At 39.0% G+C, this 16,699-nt stretch overlaps 1 protein-coding gene across 11 annotated transcripts in view; it reads left to right on the forward strand.

Annotated features, from left to right (window-relative positions):
• The first annotated feature begins 10,750 nt into the window (after positions 1 to 10,750).
• The window catches only part of LOC105493237 (polypeptide N-acetylgalactosaminyltransferase 13), a 623,722-nt gene continuing 617,773 nt past the window's right edge, over positions 10,751 to 16,699 (forward strand). For 3 of the 11 annotated variants that reach the window (XM_071072778.1, XM_071072781.1, XM_071072783.1), the window contains exon 1: positions 10,755 to 11,135. The gene's annotated coding sequence lies outside the window, so the exon portion shown is untranslated. Of the gene's footprint in view, positions 12,397 to 16,699 lie in introns of all 11 variants that reach the window. The other 8 variants (XM_071072791.1, XM_071072792.1, XM_071072779.1 and 5 more) reach the window with 8 other exon arrangements.

The raw sequence follows: 16,699 nt of genomic DNA on the forward strand, positions 1-16,699 counted from the left end.
AAAGACAAATAGGAAACAAATAAGAAAAATAAGAAAAATAAATAGAGAAGTATTATATTGTCCAACTTTTCTTTAACATTAGGAGGAAAAAAGCAAAAACATGTATTCACCCTGAACCACAGATGGTGGCTATAAAATACAAATTGGAGACAACTTTCTAGATGTAATTGAAATATCCACCTAAATTTTGATGTAAAGAGTATATATTTACTTAAAAATCTAGAAGTCATCACTTCTATACTTTTTAATGGAAGACTTTACAAAGACTTGTAGTAAATACTATCATACATTCAGCATTAATAGTCACAATAATTGGCTGAGAATCCTACCCAAATAACTTTATAGGAAGGTATATCACAAGCGAGATTCATAATTTACATGTATAAAATTGGTTCCTCTTTTCACTGGTACTAATAACAAAAATGTCAATCATTAAAAGGTAGATTTGTTTAAAATTGAATAAAGAAGTCCTATATAATCCACTTCTCAATAAAGTAAGATAATTTGAAAGTAAATTACTTTCATGTATTCATGTGTTTGAAAGTGAGTTACTTTGAAAGTGAGTTACTTTCAAACACATGAATTTATTCAGACGTTTTGTACTTTGTTTTGAAACTCTGGAAATTGGGTTGCCAAAAGGCAAAATATTATGATAAAATAATGCTTTGTAAAGAAGAATTCTGAATTTTCAAACTGTTGAAGTTATTATCAAAGTGCTTTGAGTCCTGACGGAGAGATCATGGTTCTATTCCTGTTCCTTCTTTTCCTTCTCTTTCATATATTAGGCACTTTAGGACATCTTTGTACTTGCCCTAGTGAGCTAAGCAAAGTTCAGAACAATTGAGGGATAGGGGATATAGTTGCTTGACTATTTAGGACCAAATTAGTTGACTTCTATCCTCTTTTACTATTTAGGACCAAATCAGTTGACTTCTATCCTCTTTTACTATATGCAAAACTTATGGAGGATTCAGCAGGTAGTTGTTTGGAAGACGGTCGTCTCCACAGAGAGGAGCATTCACTTCCTAACTATAAAATCATTAAAAATCTTGATAATGAAGATACTGCTTGAAAAAAATCAGTTTCTTCTGATATTGAAGTGGTTATTTAGGAGACAAAAATATAGAACTATTTGATGATCCATGCTATTTATTGGACTCCATTATGTGGTAGGTACTCCATTCTATTAGGGATATTTCCATGACCAATGTGACAAAAATCTCTGGGGCTTACATTTTTAAGTGAGAATCTGTGTGCAAATGTGTGCTGATGCATGATCGTGTGTATGATACTCACACAGAGGACAAATGCGAATGATAGGAGTAGTAATTAGGTCTAGGAGCAGGAGAAGGAGCTCTCATAGTACCAATGTTTATTCTGATTTTAAGTTAGGATCATTACTGAGTTTAAGGATTTGAGGAGGCATAAAGCAGTGAGAGCAGTGATATGTATCCAAAGAGTTTTGATCACCTGGACTGCTATTCCTAAATTTTCCCCACAGCAAGGAGCATGAAACCTTCCTGGATCCAACTTAAGCCTCTTTTATATTTTAGAAATGACAGCAGTGCCTTTTAAAAATGCAAGGACTTAGAAATAGCTACCATTTACTGAGTACCTAGTCTAAGCAAGGTAATATACTAGGGAACCTCCATATACTGCATCATTTAATTCTCAAAACATCTATTATTATATGCAGTGTATACTTATTTTACCAACAAAGTAACTACTTCTCAGAGGGGTACATACCCAATGTCGAATAGCTGTGAAATGGCAGAACTGGATATTTACTCCACATCTGTTTTAAAGTCTACAGTTAGTTTGTGGACCCTTGACCTGAGAAGGAATGTGGTATTTAGACAATAAAATGACAACTTTGTGTAGACTGGTGAATGAAAATTAGAATAATTGTTCATTTACTATTTTCTATGCTTTGTGATGAAAATAAAAGTAGAAGATCCGCTTTTTAAAGCTGATTCTAATACAGTTTACCTTTTTCCATGCTTTCCTTTTTTTTTTTTTTTTTGATATGGAGTTTCGCTCTTGTTGCCCCGGCTGGAGTGCAATCATACGATCTTGGCTCACTGCAATCTCTGCCTTCCAGGTTCAAGCGATTCTCCTGCCTCAGCTTCCTGAGTTGCTGGGATTACAGGTGCCTGCCACCAGGCCCGGCTAATTTTTGTGATTTTAGTAGAGATGGGGTTTCGCCATGTTGGCCAGGCTGGTCACGAACTCCAGACCTCAGGTGATCTGCCCGCCTCAACATCCCAAAGCACTGGGATTACAGGTGTGAGCCACTGTACCCAGCCTCCTTTCTTTAATGGATGCCTAGAGACCATGACACTAGATCTTATATCAATTTTTAAAATTTAGCAAATGGTGGCTCACATGGTTTGCAGATTGGTGGGGAGGAAGTACTATTTTCAAATTTTACTTTTAACCACTCTAACCCCAAAAGATAATATAATAACATATGTGTCACATGACATATTTAGTCCTATTGTATGTTTTATGAGAGGTGGTTATAAAAGCGAACTTTTCAAATTCAATAATCTTATAGCAATTACACACTTAAAAAGATAGCTCTGGATATTTGCTTCTTAAAAATAAATTGTACTACAATTTAAAGATTCACACACACTTACACACATGCTTATATAATAACCTTTTGTTCAGAGAAGCAGCACAAAGGTGTCATTCAAGTTGATATAACTAAAGGCCTGGAAAAAAATCTTGCAGAACTGTTTCATATATCCTGGAGCAAAAATACACTTAAATGTTTTCAGTTCTATTTCTTTATAAATTTGAGTAACTCTTAATATCCTATACTATAAATTGTGAAGGGTGAATTCCCATGTTTATAGAATTCTTCATGGAGAGAATAATACTATGTTCTTTATGGCTAATAGATTTCATTGCTTTTGGATTATACTGATGACTATTTCAAGGCAATAGTACTTCAAAATAGTGCTACATATTCCACCCTAATATTTCTTTCCTAACACTAATAAATGAGGCATAGCATTTAAATATTTTATAATTTTTCCTTTTTTATGTTAAATTTTAATACTGTTCTTATTTTACTACACCTTACATTTGTAAAATGCTTTATATTTTCCAAAGAATTATACATATGATGTATTTTATAGCATACATATATTTGTATGGTTCCTTTTCATATACATATCATCAGATAATTACTACATACATCTGAATTAATGAACTCATGCATTCTAGGCTAATGAAAAATTCTAATATGTTATATTCTTATATTTAATCTGTACTATAATATGAACTTCTAATATTTTAAAATAAAGAATATCCCTTTATTTATTTAGCTAAGTTTCACAAAATTCTTCATAGTTAATGGTAGTCAACTTTTCCTGCTGGATGAGTCATTCCTTTTTCATTTAATATTGAGAAAATTGCCTCTTCACATCAATTTGGCCACATAGGTGAATTTAAAGTGAAACATATGTTCTCCTTTTTATCCATATCCTAACCAGATATTTAGATGGGATGCAGGACCAAAATTTGTGACACTCCACTTAATACCTTCTACTTCCTCTTCTCTGTTAAAATTGAATAATGTATTAGTTTGTCTACTTAAAATGTTCTTGTCTGGTACACATAAGTTTTGTTTAGTACATTATGTTACGTATAAATAATTACTTTGAATGAGATAGGTGAAGCAAAATGAGGTTTATGATGAAAATCCAATATGATTCTTGGAATCCTTTTAAATATTTAAATTTAAAAAGAGGCTTTCATACTTTTCTTTGTTCCCCATATCTGACTCACTCTAACTCTATAAGTCATCAATGCACAAATGTAAAATTATTGTCTTAGGAAGTTAGAATGAGTCAGATATAAGCTATCTGTTGGATAAAAGATGTGGTTGTTACAGTTAGTATGCTGGAATTATGAGTAAAGCCTCAAACAACTAATTAAAACACACTAGAAAGTCCTTCATATAATAGGGAGATATTTTAAGTATAGCTTTAAAATAAAGTCCAAATGAAAACCAATAAAATGTATTATCTATTGAGCTATTGTTTATAAACATTCACGTTTAAAATTTAAATAGAGAAGTATTAGATTCTTAAACATGAAAACAGTTTTGTCATTCTAATGAATTATTCGTAAGCTTTAATAAGCAATCGAAATGTGCTTGACATAATTATGCAATTTAATATATATATTTAATGAAATAATAACCATGTACTATGTGCCAGATATTGTACTCGGTCCTGTGAAGCAATGATACAGTCTCTGCCTTCCAAGGATTCACATTCAAAAAGAGGTATGACCATATGGTATATGTAAGTGAAAAAATCTTGAGAGATTGTGTATGTGTAATTGCTTCTTACATTGATTGCTGATGGCACTTAACATTTTACTTCATATTTGCCTTCTGATTTGCAGAACTACATGGAAGTTACAAAGCAGCAAATCCACATTGCCATAACTGAATGCCAATACTTTTCCACATCGTCCCGATTTCTGCCTACTTACTTATCTCTGTTTATGAATTCTGGACTTATTATACATAAGTATTTTCCATGTTGTCCTACTTTCTATGTAGTTACTTTTCTCTGTCAAAAATGCTAAATAGCATACATAGTCAGGGTGGCATTACCACAAATTTTGTTGGCAGTGATTTGTTGCTCTCCGCGGTACTGAAATATCATTGTGGGCTGAAAACTAGTTGTTTTTTACTAATTCTTTGACAGGAGTGATTACTGCCCAATCAAGAATTCAAAATATGGAGAGAAAAGGTCTGTTGGGGGAAAGGAAAGATCAAAAACAGAAAGTCTTAAAGGAAAGATTTAACTGTTCATGAATAAATGGTTGGATTCATTTATCTATTCAACAAGAGTTTACTGTACGAAAGGCACTGTGCTTTGAATAAAGTTACAACAACCACCTCCCCATATAAACAAATAAGCCTATTTTTTTTTTGCTCTCATATATCCTACTGTATAGTGGAGAAAATATATACAAATCACCGTTATGGAAAAATGCAAATTTGCCACTGTGTTTGGTGCAAATGACAAATGATATAAGGCTTTATGGATCATAAGATAAACTAGAGCAAATTTGAGTGTATTAGTATAAGGTCTAGCTTAAAACTATACTTTCTTCACATTATGAAATTATTACAAATCTATAGTAATAAGAAGATATATTGAATCCTAAGACTTCCAAATAAAACTTTAAAACTTTTAATGAGATCTTGCTTTCATAAACTAAACAGTTTAACAAAAGATTTTATGCTTGAAGTAGCTATATTATTTACTGATTGTGACATTTTAAATGATTGCATAATAGTTTATCATCACAAATGATGGGAAAATTTGTTTGCACAAGTATAGGTGAGAAAGATTGTAAACATTTGCGTCTATGACCAAATATTTACATCAGTTAAAATCTTATTTAAAATATATCATCTCTACTTTTCTTTCATTAATTGATTCACATTTTTTGTGGCTATACATGGATTTTATAATATCTATTCAACATAATGATAAAGCTTGAATATGAAGAATGCCATCATGCGTTATAAGAACAGTCAATCTGCAGCTGACATGGCTACCACTAAAATAACAAATCAACTATATATGAAATAGAATTACTTAATCTTTATGTTGCTAAATCTTTGGGTTATTAGCTGGAGCTATACCCACTAGCAGTTCCTGCCCAACCTCCTTGCTTTCCCACCCACAATGGGCTATACTTTGAACTGAACATGCAGGCCATTCTCTAAGAAGCCCTTATCAAATTTCTTATGACCAAGGCTATCTAATTATGGGCCCTAGCAACTTGAAGCTACACTAGTTGGCTACTGCTGGTGGGTGTAGTGATCAATATATTATGGCATATCTATAAACTATTTGTGGTACATGAGTTGAAAAGCTCAACTCTTAGCCTGTTTCAATTTTCATCTAGAATTTATTAGCACCTGACATAAATACACACCTACCTGTTTATTTGGTTAGGACAGCACTCCCCAACCTTTTTGGCCCCAGGGACCAGTTTTGTGGAAGACATTTTCCACAGACTGGGAGAGGGGATGGTTTCAGGATGATTTAAGCACATTACATTTATTGGGTACTTTATTTCTATTATTATTACATTGAAATATATTATGAAATAATTATCTAACTCACCATAATGTAGAATCAGTGGGAGTCCTCGCCCTCAGCTTGTTTTCCTGCAACTAGATGGTCCCATCTGTGGGTGATGGGAGATAGTGACAGATCATCAGGCATTGGATTCTTATAAGGAGCACAACCTAGGTCCCTCACATGCGCAGTTCACAACAGGGTTCACACTCCTAAGAGAATCTAATGCTGCTGCTGATCTTACAGGAGATGGAGCTCAGGCAGTAATGTGAGGAGTAATGAGGAGTGGCTATAAATACAGATGAAGCTTCACTGGCTTACCCGCCCCTCACCTCCTGCTGTGAGGCCCAGTTCCTAACAGGCCATGGACCAGTATAGGTCTGTGGTCCAGGGTCTGCAGACCTTTAGGTTAGGACATACCTCAGCAAAATGTAATATTCATGAAGGCAGGATCTATATCTTTTTTCTCACTGCTAGACAGTGCTAGGCATTTTCTTCTACTCTCTGGTAGGCACTGGGAATACAGCAGTGAACCTTAGCCTTAGCTCACTGCTGTATTCCCACTGCCTAGTAAATAACTGTCATTCTGTAAGCGCTCAATGTATATTCACGGGATGAATGACTGAACCCTAAGTTTTGTGCAGGCTGTCTTTACTTTTCTCTTTGTCTTCAATACCTACTGCAGTGCTTAGCTCACTGTAAGTACAAAGGAGGTAAGCAGAGCCCCAGAGTATAAAGTTTCTTATAGGGCATGTTACAGATTTTAGACAATTTCTTAAAATCAATGAAATGTTATAATTAGAAGAAATAATTAGAAGAAAATATTACTAGATTTCATTTTAGAAATTAAAGATATTGCTTTCAGTTTCCCTTAATAATGACATCTTCATCATCCTACTCATCCAATCTCAATCTCTTCAAGTTATATAATACATTTTCCTTTATCCATCATTCCTAATAATTTGCCAAAACCTGGTAATTTAATTTCAGCAAGATAAAACTATCTCACCCTTTATTTTCCTTTAGAATGAGGGCCTTGGTTAATCACATAATAGACAATTGTAGCTGCTAAACTCATATCCCTGTCTTTAGTATACTCTGTAGCTAAGTCCCTTTGGCCTTAAATTGGCCAATAGACATTATTGGCCTGGTAGCCATTATATTGACCTTATAGCCAAGAATTGTACAGTATTGGTCTTCCATTTATCTAAGCAAATACTTGCAATAGCTCCACTTTGATTAAAGAGAAATTTCTAACTTTCTATTTGAAAAAATATGACTTTTTAATAACTTTCAACACTCATTCAGATAAATTGTTATGGTTATTATTCTTGCGAGGTAAGTAATTATAACTGCTTGATTTTTGGAAAAGTATTGAAACTTCAAGAAATATTGCAAAATTACTACGAAGAATTAACATACACCCTTCACCAAAATTTACCAATAGTGTTATAAAAGGTTGACACATTTGCTTCATCATTCTCTCTATAGGTATTTCTGGACCTTACAACCTCTATGTTCTTTTTATTTCAAAATATTTTATTATTCTTTTTAAAGATCAAGGGCTTTCTTATGTATGATCACAGTACAATTGAATTAGGACATTTAATATTGATATAAAACTAATTTTATTATAAATAAAAGTCCTACAGTTCAGATGTTATAGTTTTTATTAATATTTTGAATTAGATTATCTCAATAATGTTCTTTATATTAATAGATATTATTCCCAGTTTGCTATCCAATTCTGGATTACACATTGCATTTAGTAGTCATGGTTTTTAAATCTCCATTAGTCTGGAATACTTCCTCAGCTTTTCTTTGACTTTCATCACAGTGACATTTTTGAAAAGTATAGGCAAGATATTTTGTAGAATTTTCTTTAATTTGAGCCTGTCTTTGCTTTCTCATGATTACATTCAAGTATGCATTTTTTTTTTGTCTGGAATCCTAAATAGATAATGTTATGTACTTCTCAGTACATCATATCATGAGGCTCATGATATCACTTGGCCCATTATTGGTGACTTTAACCTTGGTCAGTTGGTTAAGGTGATGTTTACCAGATTTATTCACTACATGCAATTTATTATTCCCTTGTAATTAAGGATCTATAGTGTATTATAAAAATGGCCTCAAGTTATTTTTATTTGTGTATGCATTCTCCTTGAAATATGGCATTATAGTTTCTCCCATTAAGACATGGACTATATTATCTATGTTTGGGTCATGTAACTTCCATGGCTAATGAGACACTAGCAAATGTACGTTCACAGATTCTCAGAGTGCTCCACATTGGAGCTTGCACTTCCTTGTTGCTTTTTGGAGCCCTGCAACTGCGACTACTGCTAGCCTATTGAAGGATGATGGCCTAGATGAAACAAAAGACAAAACATTGCAGCTGAGTCCCACACTCTCAAGACTAATAAGTATGTCACATCAGACAATGAGTGAGGCCATCCTAGGTCTCTAAACCAAACTGAGCTAGCCAGGGAAGACACCAACCTGACAACCCACAGAGCTTTGAGAAATTATAGATGTTTATTGGTTGGGGCTAATAAGTTTTGGAATGGTGTGTTATGCACCAAAAGCCAATACTTTCTAGGGTGATACTTTGGGACTATGTAAATATCCAATTACCCAAATAACTTCTACCAAGTTTATGATTCTTGCCTAAGTTAAATATTATGACAAAGATTGCAAGATGGAATTGGGCCTTTTTTTTTTTTTTTTTTTTGGCGGAGCCTCGCTCTGTCGCCCAGGCTGGAGTGCAGTGGCGCGATCTTGGCTCACTGCAAGCTCCGCCTCCCGGGTTCACGCCATTCTCCTGCCTCAGCCTCCTGAGTAGCTGGGACTACAGGCGCCCGCCACCACGCCCGGCTAATTTTTTTGTATTTTTAGTAGAGACGGGTTTCACCGTGTTAGCTTGACACCATCGAGGATGGTCTTGATCTCCTGACCTCGTGATTCACCCGCCTCGGCCTCCCAAAGTGCTGGGATTACAGGCATGAGCCACCGTGCCCGGCCGCCTTTTTTTAAGAGATGAAAAACGTAAGAATGGGGGCTTATTTGTCTTCAAAAAACATATGACTAGTAAGTAGCTGTATCAGCATTAGAACCTCAATCTTTTACCTGCTCCACAGTTTTTCTCAGTATACCATGTAGAGGTAAGTGACCTGATGTTAGGACTGTAATTCACTAGAGGGAGCAGTAGAGAGAAATTCCAGAGTGTTATGAGTGGGACCCTGTGTACTCACACATGCACAGAAGCATCTCTGGTAAATGCTCCATAATTGACAGTAGGGCAGGATGGACAATGTAGGAGGAGACATTAATACAGTTATTAACATAGAAATTTAAATGATAATTGACTCATGAAAATATATAAAGATAATATCTCTGGAAATTGCCTTTCATGAGTATCATCAAGAATGCCACTGACATACTAGATTATGATTAATAGTATCATATGTTTGTCAAACGTGGCTCTTAATATTTTTATGTAGCCGTTATATCCTCCCCCAATTCTGCCAAAAACATCCTATAAGACATGTGAAGTGACACTGTGAGAAGAAAGGACCCCTGTCAGCCGTTCTTACAAACAAGAAAACTGACACCCGAAGGGCCAAAACTAGCCAAGAGCCACAGCGAATAAAATGCCAAGCAGGCACTTGAACTCGGCAATCCCAATTTCCTAGAAAAGCTCCTCTCCCATGGCAGTGGGGGACAGGTCCCAAGTCTTTCAGATGCTGATAATGCCTGTGTCTTAGGTCTCTGCCTTCTGCCAGGCACTGTTCCAAAATCTTCACATGTATTTAAACTCAGTACCATGGGGGTACTGGTACTACACATTAACTTAGACATGCAAACGTCCAGGTACCTCGGAGTGGGTGTGTGTTTAATACCATACCTAACTGCCTGAGAAAGGAATTCAAAGCCCCACTTTTTTCTTTACCGCTTCATAAAAATTTGAGAGCTACAAGGAAGCGCTGTGTTCCCAGTACTCTTACAGTGCGTTCGGTGGCAGTAGCCACCGCCAACCAGAACACTAGGATCCTGCCAGGGTGTAGATACTGTAACCAACAAGGGGCCAACCTCCGTCCTTTCTGCGGAGGGCGCCGAAGCCTCAAGTACCCCGCAGCATCTCTCCGCTGGAGAGCCGACGGCAAGGGTGGGGTTGCCGGCGCTTTCCCCGAGGGCAATCTCTGATCCTCCAGCTCCCCTCTAAGAGGCTTCCTGGTGCTTTGGGCGAACGCAGTGCACGGAGGCCGGCTTAGACGTTGTGGGGCCCCAAGGCGGCCAGGGGTCGCCAGGCGCCCTCCGGAGAGAGGAGTTGACCCCACGGTTGCTCTTGGGGGCAGTGCCTGCCAAGTATCGCGGGACTTGTGCACATCGCAGAAGCGCCAGCTCCAGGAGCAGCTGGAGCGCGCTCGGTGCGCACCGCCCCAGCCCGGGGAGGAGCGGGAGCAGGGAGGGAGGAGGCTGGGGGTGCTGGTTACGTAAATGATACTAGCCCAGTGAGAGGCCTCCAGGCTGGGGCTACGAGAGGGGGAGGGACCACGCGAGGAGGAGGGACCGGGAGGCGGCGGGCTGGGGTGGGAGGGGGGCGGGGGCCGGGGCGAAGTGACCAGGCGGAGGCGGCGGCGGCTCTGCTGAGGTGACAACGTGCTAGAAGCCCTCGCTCGCTCTCGGCGCCTCCTCGGCCTCGGCGTCCGCTCTGGCCGCGCTCGAGGAGCCTTTCAGCCCGCCGCTGCGCTATGAGGGCCCCTCTCTGGGGCTGGCCGAGGCCGGAGCCGGCTCCCTCTGCTCACGGGGAAGTGTGAAGAGAGAGGCGCGAGCGGGAGCCGGGACTGAGCGCGGCGCTCGCGGGCCGGCGCGGGTTCCAGGTGAGCGCGGGCTTGGCGAGCCCCGCACTCGGCGCGGCTGGCCGGCGCCTGCTGGGCTTGATCGGAGGCTGAATCCCGTGCGTGGACCGCCGTTCCCTCTTCGCGGGATCGTTGGCCACGATAGCAGGTCTCCGTCTCTTTCTCGCTTCCTCTCTTTTCCTCTTGATTGTCTGGGAGGAGCTCCCTCTGGGCTGCCGGAGTCCTGGGGCTAGGTACCGCAAAGTCCAGGCGTCAAGTGCCAGGGCGCGGCGCCGAGCGCCCCGGGCCGGTCCCAGGGCAAAGGCAGGGGCGCGGGCGGACCTGGCGAGGCGGCCTCCCGGGAGCTCCGAGTGCGCTCGCCCTCGGCTGCAGGTGTTGCGGGAGGACCTCGTGGCGCGGAACTTTCTGCCGCCGCCCACCTTCTGCTCTGCTTTTCCGGCTACCCCACTGAGTTGGGGGGGCTCTGGCCTCCTCTGCGTTCTGGTGACGCTCCGCGGCGGCTGTGACTCGGCCTCCAAGCCCAGGCAACTTTCTCGCACCAGCTGCAGGCAGCCCCGGCTGCGTTTCGGGCGTTTCTTGACCCGGCACCAGGCGCTCCCTGGGTCTTGGGTGTCTTCCTCGACGGTTGCCTTCCTCTCCTGCCCCCTTTGCCTCGCTTTTTCAGAGTCCTCCTGCCTCTCATTCTCACCATGTGTGTCTCTGCCTCTGTTTCTCTTTCTGAGCCTTGGTCCCCTCAGTCCACACTCTCCGGCCATGTATCTGGTTTTTTTTTTTTTTTTTCCCCATCTTATTCTATATTTCCCCCTTTCTTGGGATGTCTGTGTCCCTGTTAATGTCTTTCCGCTTGTCTCTCCGTCTTGCAGCATTTGTTCTCTTTCTGTGTCTGCTTCTCGCAGCTTATCTCTGTCTCCCTCTGTCATCTCCCTGCCCCGTCTTCCCGAGCACGAGCCCCCTGATCCTGAAGCGTCTTGGTTAGGGGAGCAAGCCCTGGCCCATCTAATGGGCGTCTCCAGGTGCAGAGACTTTCCTGTTTGGGGTCAGCGGGGACGCGGAGGAGACAGCCTGACCTTGTCTGGGCTATTGTGGACCTGAATGAGGGGCACAAGGCGTAGAGTGGAGGGTGCCGCGGTAGGCTCCCCTCGCCGGGTCTGAGGGCGCTGCGCTGCCGCGAACCTGAGCGCACTGAGGCTGCTACTCTGGACAGCGAATGCTGCGCAAGCCCCGCCCGCATACCCGATTCTTGGACTGTGGTTAGTTGAATTTCCAGGAGCAGAGTCTACCTCCCCAACCTTTATAGCCAGCTGCAGGAGAACGAACAGTGGACAGGCAAACATAGATGCTTGAAAGGGTGGGAGCTTTCTTCAGGCAAAGGTGTTGCTAGCAGAGGAGAGGATCTTTTGGGGACTGAGGTATGCCTGCCTTAAACTACTATGTATTCAGTGCTTAGGAAAGCGGTTTCCTTGGAGAGATCGTGGTCAGCCTTCCCTGAAACAGCATAACAACATAGAGGTTTTATTCGCAAGGCTAAAGGAACTTGGCTACCAAAGCCCCCTTGAAATTTCTGGTTTCCTTGAGTATTTTCAGCTTTATGTGAAAGCTGCCTTTCCTCAGTCTGTCTCTCTCTCTCTCTCTCTCTCTCTCTTTTTCTCTCTCTCTCTTTCTGTGTGTCTCTTTCGCTGTCTCCCTGTCTCTCTCTCTGTCTCATTCGCGTTCATGCCCTCTAGTGTTAAAGAAACCTGCTGGTTCAAGAATACTGAAAAGTAAGGTCAACCTATTGGTTATTTACTTTTGGACCTCTCATCTTCCGGGATCATTCTCCTTGTATTACCCACATCCTTTCCTTTTCCTCAATGAATGACTTTTGCATTACATTACTAACCTTTCTTTCCCCCGCACCCCCCTCCCGCGATCTCTATGTCCCCCCCCCCCGCCCCCCCCCCCCGTCTCCTGCAGAGTAAGAACCTTCATATTGAAACCCTGTTCGTTTGATTTAGGAATTGGATAGATTTGGAGAATTTGCATAGCCTAAGGCAGACTTTGAACGTTAAAAAGGTGCATTTCTCTGCACTGTTTGCTACAAACCAGGATTTCACGTCTTTCCTTTAGCCACTATCTACCTTCAGTTCCATGGAGAATTTTCCTGGCTGCTCCTGCTAGTTTAAATAAATGCTTTTATTTCACCATTTCTGTGATGCTTATCCCATTCCAGGGATTCAGCTACTTGCTTAAGTAGCGGCACTATATCTCAGATCCGCTTTGGAGAGGAAGAATAGAAAGCTTTTCCAAAGGAATTATAGGGTGCTGTTGGTATAGATTAATTCTAGTTCAGAAAGTCCCAAGTGGGAATGTGAGAATGGAGGCTGTCTCAGATATGTAGTCCTTAGGACAGTGTGGGGAAACTAGTAAGTGCTTAATAAAAACTTGTTGGTTGATTGATTAGCATGCAGTGAATCATAGGCTTCCAAGTTACCAGCTGTGTTAAGGAGCCGACAGTTGAATTCCACGTCCTCACTCTTTTTTTGGGAGGTTTCATTTAGATTTTTTATGAATGGTAATTGAGAACTAGTAGAAGGGATATTGAAACAGGAGTCTTCTGTTTCTTTGTAGTTCATGTTATTGCTTGAATTTGCCCCTTTTTGCAAGTTTACAACTTGGCTGGTGTTCTTTAACACAGTCATCGCAGATTGAAGAAATGAGTTTAGAGACCCTGAAATGTGGCATCTCCCAACCTCCTTACCTGAAAGTAAATTGGGACATGACATCATTTTTGGGTGAATACTTTCATGTGGTTTCTAACAAGTGAAAAGTTCTCTCTTTTAATATGAAGAACAGATATATCAGCTTAAAATACTTGGGGGCTATATTGATCTGTAAGCTGGATCACTTACCCTAAATAGTTTATGGATTCCCCTACTGCTTCATATATATATATATGAGATGTGTGATACTGCACGAATATGAGAATTTCCTAAAGTACCTGGAAACATAATGCCTCCTAATTCAAAGTAATAATAGGAATTCATGGGCAGCAATACTACTTTTTTGATGATATGCTAGTCACCTCTTAAAATAGTTGGTAATTTACCATGAGTATAGTGCAGGAGCATGTTCAAAGCAATTTTCCTTTAAAAATATTATTTACAAATCACCTGATACTCTACCCAATTTTTATATTTAAAAATAGTAAAGACGTAGTGAAGGTGGAAAATCTGATACTGTTTGAGATACCTTCTATTTGTTTTACAGATTTAACTTAATGCGTTTAACTTTTTCACTTAATGGGCAGTCATTTCAGCTTGAACGGTTATGTCAGAGTGAAATATGTTTTTATCATGCCAACTTGGTTTCTAGAAATAGTAGTTGTAACAGGAACATTTTCATGTAGTAGAGCTAGAGCTTGTACAGCTTATAAAAACTTTGGGATTTTAGGAAAGGGGTGAGATAAGAAGTAACAAATGGGTATTTTTATTCTTTCTGAATGGGCAGATGAAGAGAATCCTGGTGTTTGTGAATAATAACAGTTGAGAAAATGATTGGGAATGAAATATTAATAGAATTGTCTTACTGTGTAAAATAAATTATGATGCTGCATATCTCTGTTAGGTGTTCATTGTCCTTTTAAAAATGGACACTTCATATAGTTATGACCTTTAACTAATTTGCCTTATTAGACATGATATTCTCAAGAGAAACCTCTTGTAACAAACAACACATACTTGACAGCGACTCTTAGTACATCACCTTCTTGTATTTGTGTCCCTATTGGTAGGAACATGTAGACATCTTAAATCTAATGGGATCTAACAGGATCACTGCTTTGAAGTCTGAATGACCATATGCCTAATTATCAAAGGATTTAAACTGGGCTTTGGTTCTAAATCCTTCCGTCTGCTCTTGTCATCAAAATAAACACATGTGAAACATCAAATCAAGACCTACATATATATACTCATATTTATTTTGACAACCTATTTAATGACATTTCTAACAGCACCCCCCCCCACACACACACACAGTGGCTAAAGCATATGTTTGGAAACATAAATCACATTTAAAGATCTGGCACTGTCTGCTTTGATAAACCATTTATTATTTTATCAGATTAGACTTCTGTTTACAATTTCTATCTGAAGGCACATTGTTGAAGGACTTCTGCCTTTCAAATATATGCATACCTGTGTTTGAAAGGTCTGGTTTTTCATTGTGAAATTTAGCTTTTCAAGGAAATTTATGAAAATGAATACATTTAATTCAGTAATAGTCATCCGTCTGAGGCATTATAAACAATTATCTCTAGTCTTTAGGAGGAGCAGTATAAACCGAACAGACTTTAATCACTTGACATTTGTTTCTTCTTAATTTCATATTTAGACCTGGTCTGTGTTTTCAGTGTAGTATATCTATTATAATACATTTAATTGGTCTTAGCTTGATTACCAAGAAATGATTACAGGTGGCTAAAGACATCTGTGTGATTCTGATTACTGTGTGCTCTCATGTCCCTAAATTCATTTTTAGCTATGAGCTTTTCAAGCTGTTTTTAGTATGTCTTTAGACTTATACATTTAAATGACATTCTTAATTTTTAAAAGTTGTCACTACAGAGATTGATGGGATCTAAAATTTAAATTGTAAGTTAAAGTTGGGAGACATGCTTTTCCTTTAAGGGCTCAACTTCATTCAATGTCCATGTAATTAGAGTCCTCATGAACTGTCAGGCTCTCTCTTAATGTCTACACTACCATAATTACCTGCCCTTCAGAAATGAACTCAAACACAATTAAAAATATCAGTTATTAAAAATTGTTCCAGGTTAATGGTTAATCCTCTCGAGATAGTTTGAGAGGGATGTAGGGAGAAGAATGACTATTGTTATCACAGATATGAATATATTTGTTATCGTCTTGTAGACTATGTGAGAAAATTAAATACAATGTCCATAATAAATACTTAGATTTCTTTCATATTTTTTAAAGATGTGGTCATTGTTAAGATAGATGGGGGCTGTCCAAGATATATCATGTTAAGGTTTTAACATGAAGAGAAATTAATTGGGACTCTGTTTCATATATCCCGCTACATTGAATTGTCACTTAAATCTTATTTAAGCTGTTATACAACAGTTTCAGGAGAGTGTGATTAATCTGCTTGTTGACACTTTGGTGAACATAATGCATGTGGTGAGTAGCCACTGTAAACAGAAAGAAGAATTTAAAAGCATAGCACAATCAAAAATCATCAAAATAATATCTCGAAGATAGTAGTAAATGTCAACTTAGTGTCTTGTCTTATATTAATTGCCTTGATATTACAAGCAAAGCACCTCTTTTTGGTTAATAAAGTGGATTTTGACATATGAGGAAGATTATGTAGCTTAGAAGCATAATAACTGGCTTAATTTCCTCTTGAGATTATTATTATTATATAATTAGTTTCAGATAGAGAGGGTGAGATTTATATGACTATCAAGACCCCAATGAAATACAACCATTAGTTTAAAGAAAGAAAAATGGAATGAAATATATGTAAAGGTATATCCATTCCAATTTATTTATGAAGAAGTTAAGATGGTGTATTGGGTTGTAAAATGGTAAAGTGGCTAAAATTTATTGGCTGTTTACTTTGTACTTGTACTGTGGTAAGTAAACATCTGGCAGGTCTTAACATGTTTTATCTTTGTAACAACAATATGAGTAATAGTGTGTTACTGTT

This window comes from Macaca nemestrina, chromosome 11 (assembly GCF_043159975.1).
Source record: "Macaca nemestrina isolate mMacNem1 chromosome 11, mMacNem.hap1, whole genome shotgun sequence".
Lineage (NCBI taxonomy): Eukaryota > Metazoa > Chordata > Mammalia > Primates > Cercopithecidae > Macaca > Macaca nemestrina.